Raw genomic sequence first — 6,560 nt, forward strand, 5'->3', positions numbered from 1 at the left:
TGGCTTTTTAACAAAGGTCGAAAAAAATCAGATTGAAAATTTGAGTTTCAATTCAGATCATGTGACTTTACCAAATTAACACCGTCATACACCCCAAAACTCCCAAAAAGGTTAAAACGTCTTTACATGGTTAAAGGGCCTTATATTGTGACATTTATATTCTATGTGCACTGTATATTTTAAATCAGTCCCTAAGCCCAGTAACTGACAGCAGCACAGAGCATGTGCAGTGAAAAGAAGATGGGGAGCTACTGGGACATCTTTGGAGGCACAGATCTTCCCTTCTAAAGGGCTGTGGTTGCCTGGGGCTGGTACAGAAGCCCTAAACATAAAGTACAACAATTCTAGCCTACTTATTTAGTTTAACTTTCCTTGTCTTTTAAAGCAGCCCTTTATATTCTTAGCATTTTAATCTGTTCACAGTTTGTGTAGTTTTTCTAATCTTCAACCACCAACCATTTCTAGTCATGCTGTTTCTCCTATTTCTTTTTCAAAAGCCTTAAGAACATTTTTGTCTTTTGTGTACTTTTGAGAGACAGCTATTATCTCTTAGACTCAACTTCAGGTTCAGCACTCCCTAAAGCCATGGCCTGTCTTGTAAGGTGTCCGAAATAATTGACCATGTTAAGCCATCTGTGGTTTAGGCTCCCCATGTGACTCAAGACACTTTGAACTTTTTAACTCCATGTTCCAAGACATGAAAATTGTAAAATATGTATATACATTTCTCCTGATGGTAACACAACATCTAACGTGTTTTCTATTTGTGTTTCTGCATATGTCTTTGTTTGGCAGGTGGGGCATTTTTATATGTGTGTGTGTGTGTGTGTGTGTGTGTGTATATCTATCTATCTATCTATATATCTATATATAGATATATATATATATATATATATATATATATATATATATATATTCGCAAGAAAGGCGACACTCACAGGGTTTTCTTTGAAGTTGAAAATATAGGTTTATTCCACTCCGAGTGGAATAAACCTATATTTTCAACTTCAAAGAAAACCCTGTGAGTGTCGCCTTTCTTGTGAATATCCTATTTTGTTGGCTGGCACCCAGGTTGTCACGAAGTTAACGGTGTGCACCTTTGGACGTGGTATATATATATATATATATATATATATATATATATATATATATATATATATATATATATATATATATATATATATATATATATATATATATATATATATATATATATATATATCTTTACATTACTTACACCCCTGTCTGATAATGGTGTGCTCTGTGTTACAGACCGCTTAGGTTAGAGGACGACAAGGTGCTCCAGAATTAGTTGTAAAGTTACTCACCAAACAGTGAAAGTGGTCCAGGTGCACCAGCCCCAGACCCCCAGCATCGGGGAGCGGTACAGCAGAAGATAAAGATTTAAGAAGATAGATTTAAAATTATGGCTTCATCTCCATCCACCCAATGGTGGATGGAGATAAAGCCATAATTTTTAATTTTTCTACTAATAAATTTATCTTTTAACTTGTGGATCCGTTTGAGTGCCAGTCAGCCCTGCTTCTTTATCTTCTACAGACTGCTTAGGCACATACCTGATAACATTAGTTGGTATTAAACATGCTGACTCACCATCCTTGACAGATTGTGATGCAGATTCATCCATCTTAGAAACTGATGATAATGGTGCTGTCCTTGCTGCTCCATTACAAGTCTTTAGTTCTAATGCAGGCGTGCACATACTTTACTAATGAGAAAAGTGATGTTACTCCAATATGATCTACATCCATAAAGGCATTGTTAGCATTCTGTTCCATGAAAAATATTACTTAAATATTAATTTATGAGAAAATGTATATTGCTATATTTAACTATTTATTATGTAACATTACCATACTAAATATCTGAATGAAAAGCATGTCTTGAGATCTACTGATCAGCAGCTAAAGGTCTATTGGTAGATCCCGATCTACCTTTTGGGCACCCCTGTTCGAATGGTTTTGATTTTATGTACGCGATTTTGATGAATCGAAGAACAGAGGGTTGTTGGATGGTTTTGGTTGCTTTATTTTGTGTTATATCAGATATGTTGATGGTTTCCCTGGTCTTAGCTGTAAAGAGACAAGTAGACGAATAACTCATATTATTTTTAATAATAGTACTTTTTTCTTTTTGAAATACATGTGACATATAATCTGTATAGTTGCTGTTTTATTGGTTTTAGATGTTTTATTGTGTATTTCAGCACGGGTAACTTCAAGTGCCACTGATGTCAACAAAACATGCTCTGCGGGGGGAACATTTTCCTTTTCTGCTGTGTTATTTGCACTGAGACAAAATCATGAACATATAAGGAACCTTTTACCAAAATCTGGAACAGGTGTTGATTAAGCATGACTTTCTCTTTAAGGAAGGTTTTGGCAATATAAAGGGGCTAAAAGCAACTATCACCCATTTTTCTTTCTTTTTTTTTTTTTTTTTTTTTTAAAAACATACAATGTTCTTGAAAGGAAAATCATACAATGACCATAGTTATAGTAAAGGAAAGAAGAAAAGGAAGGAAAAGAGAGAGAGAAGAAATTGAGTAGAGTGTGGGGTGAGGAGGGGTCGAGCATTAGACATGTCTAAATTCTGGTGTTGCCAGTATAGACCTATATTTAAAACACGTGGGCTATTTGTGTCCGAATTCAAAACCCATATCATCCATATAGCTATAAATTTATCTCTGCATCCTCTAGACATATACACCGCTTTATAGTACGGTAGGGCCTTGTTAATTGGGTCTTTCCAGTCCTCCAACTTGGGTGCATTTTTTTTCAGTCCAGTAACGAGTCAATTTGGGGCATGTCCACACCACATGAAAACACGTTCCCGGGTGCCCACATCCTCTAGTGCAGTTTTGTTCTCTTGTAGGATCCATATGATGGAGGCGCACCGGCATTAACTATGATCGATGCATAAATTTCAATTGTATCAATTTGTCCCTGGCTGAAGTTGCTGTGGCTAACATGTGGCGCAGGATCACTTCCCATGACTCTTCGTCCAGGTTATCAATGTCCCTGATCCATTTTTGGAAGCATTTAAGCTGACATTTTCCTCTGGTGCCAATAGGCTATGATAAATGGTAGAGAGGGGTTTGGCGACCACCTGAAGTTGCATAGCTGTTTCCAGGGTGGTAGCCACTATTGTGGATTGCGGATTAGGAAATTGCGCCTGAGGGGCGTGCCGAAGCTGATCATATCGAAATTGAGTAACATGCTTTGTCGGGCAGGAAAACTTTATCTCCAGGAAACATTTTAGGTCCCCTTCATGATAGAGATCTTTCACATATCTAAGCCAGTTGCCTGCCAAAAATTTGTAAACCTGATTGGTGAGGAAGTGTGGGAGTAGCTTATTGCACCACAGTGGAGCATAATGTGAGTGGTATTTCAGACCTGCTGGAGTCAAAAGTTTTTGAGCTGCCTTCCAAGCTTTAATGGTGGTCTCCATAGACTGAGTAACCTGTGGGTGCGCCTTCCTTCCCCTATAGGGCAGAAGTCTCAAGGCCTCCCCCGAGCCCATTATCCCAGCCTCTAATATAAAAGATGCATTTGCATAGTCCGATTCGAACCACCAGCGTATAGTTACTATCACAGCAGCCAAATAGTATAAGTACATATTAGGAACGGCAAGGCCCCCGGCCTGAGTGGACCTGTGTAGTGTCACCGTACTGATCCTAGGGACCTTTTTGGCCCATAAGAATGAGGAAATAGCAGAGTTCACTTGCTGAAAAAAGGGATTGGTAAGCCATATTGGTGTATTCCTGAACATATATAAAAATTAGGTATGTACTTAATTTTTAATAAGTTGACTCTACCATATAATGATAACGGCAAAAACTCCCATTGGGCAAACTTGGCAACCATATCTGTAGTAATGGGATCTATGTTAGCTGCCTTATATTGGGTAATCTCTTGAGTGATCCAGATTCCCAGGTATAAAAAAGTATCTACCCACTGTAGGGGAGAATTTGGAGCTAGTCGACCCTTGGCTGCCTTGTCTAGGGTGAATAGTGTGGATTTGTGCCAATTTACTTGAAGCCCAGAGTATTTCCCATTTTCATTTATGATCTCCAATAAATTATTAAGGGCCAGGATTTTCAAGGTATACCAACATATCATCGGCATATAACGACACCTTTTCAGTCAAGTTTCCAATTCTCAATCCTGCAATACTATCAGAGTTACGAATTAGTTCTGCAAGCGGCTCTATTGCCAAACAAAACAAAAAGGGAGATGGGGGCAGCCCTGTCTGGTACCCCTCCCTAATTCGAAAGTGGCTGAGAGCATATTATTTGCTCTTATCTGAGCCACCGGTGAGTGGTACAGTGCCTGAATCCATCCCACATACCTGAGACCAAAACCATACCGCTTCAGGGTTTGCCACAGAAAGGCCCATTCAACCGAATCAAAGGCTTTATCTGCATCTAATGCCGCAATGGTTTGGGTACCTGCATTGTCGTGTGTTATCTGTAAATGAGTAAAAAGCCTTCTAATGTTAATGTCTGTCGGTCTAGAGGGTATGAAGCCAGTTTGATCCGGGTGGACTAAATCTTTCATGAGTGGTTTCAGTCTATTCGACCAAAACTCTAGCTAAGATCTTAGCATCGCAGTTTATAAGCGATATAGGCCTATATGAAGCACATTTCTGCGGATCTTTGCCTTTCTTTGGGATAATTGAGATATATGCTTGGGACATGGACTCAGGCACTGCACCCCTTAGGATTACATAATTAAGTATTGCCGTTAACGGCTTAGCCACCAAGGTCAGATGGTGTTTGTAGAATTCACCCGAAAGGCCATCTGGGCCAGGGGCCTTGCCCGTAGGTAGTGATTTGATTACCATCTCAACTTCATCCTGCGTTATGAGCTCATCTAACTGTTCTTGTGTAACTTCAGAAAGGTATGGCAGTGGGACGGTTCCTAAATAATCAAGCAATTGCACTTCTGTGCATGTCACCTTAGAGTTATAGAGCTCTTGGTAAAATTGTCGAAATATGTCTACAATGCAACGAGGTTGAGTTATTAATTCACCGGCACTGTTCTCAATACATCGAATAGAAGCAAAACCCATTTTTCATAAGTCATGTCCCTTGCTATATGCCCTTAAAGAACCTGTGGACAAAGAACTAGAAAGAATGGAACTTTTTGCAATGGTTCCCAAAAAGGACTATTAGATTTTGTGGTGACTACAAAGTCACTGTCAATCACTGTGTAGAACCAGAACCCTACCCACTACCAAATTCTGAAGACTTGTTTGCTACACTTGCTGGAGGTAAAATACTTAGCAAAATTGATTTATCAAATGCCTATCAAAAGCTAGAGCTGAATCAGGATTCCAAGCCGTATCTTACCATCAACACGCACAAGGATTTATTCAACAGCACCATCAATTTTTCAGCATGCAATGGATCAGATTCTGCAAGGAATCGATCATGTGTCTGTTTTCTGGAAGACATTTTGATTACAGGTTCATCTGTTGAAGAGCCCTTGGCACTATTAGATAAGGTGTTATCAAAATTAAAAGCTTCTGGAATGCGAGTAAAATTGTCTAAGTGTCACTTTCTCTGTAGAGTCTATAGAGTACTTAGGATATCGCATAGTTGCACAAGGTCTTCACCCAACAGAAACCAAGTTAACTTCTATTGTTAATGCACCCTCACCTTCAAATGTGTCTGCACTACACTCTTTCTTAGGACTGCTAAATTACTATGGACTTTTTTTTTTCCAAATTTGTCCACATTGCTGCAACCCTTACATTAACTTTTGCAGAAAGATAGACTTGATCAGCTGAGTGTGAAAAAGCATTTCAGGATGCAACAACTAACAACAACCGATAGCAAGTGGCTAGCACACTATGACCCTAGTAAGCCACTAAGATGTGATGCCTCACCCTATGGAGTTGGAGCAGTTATATCACATATACTGCCTAATGGAGAAGAACATCCAATTGCTTTTGTGTCTAGAACCCTAACTCAAAAAGAGCGCAACTATGCTCAAATTTGCTTCCTTTATGGAAGGAAATTTTCATTGGTCACTGATCACAAACCACTTCTGCCCATTCTTGGGCTAAAATCTGCCATTCCAACATTGGCAGCACTTCAAATGCAATGATGGGCACTTCTTCTATTGGCATATGACTATGATATTGTATATAGATGTTCTTAGGATCATGGGAATACAGATGCTTTATCACGGCTTCCATGCCCACATACAACAGATGTCCATGAAGAAGGTGTAATTTTTCAAGTTTCATTTGCAGAGGAACTGCCTATTTTTTGCAAAGATATTGGAGCTGCAAGTCGTGATCCTCTTCTGGCAAGAGTGTGGGATTTTACTTCCAAAGGTTGGCCCAACTACAGCTCTGACAAAATGCTTAAGCCATATTTTGAAAAGAGAGATGAGCTTTCCATAGATCAAGTTTGCTTACTATCGGGAAAACAGGTTGTCATACCGCCAACAAATCAGCAGAGGCTCTAGCATGAACTCCATGAGGGCCATCCAGGTGTAAACTGGATGAAAGTAGATGGTGCTACCAAA

Source organism: Xenopus laevis, chromosome 4L, assembly GCF_017654675.1.
Source record: "Xenopus laevis strain J_2021 chromosome 4L, Xenopus_laevis_v10.1, whole genome shotgun sequence".
In the NCBI taxonomy this organism is placed as follows: domain Eukaryota; kingdom Metazoa; phylum Chordata; class Amphibia; order Anura; family Pipidae; genus Xenopus; species Xenopus laevis.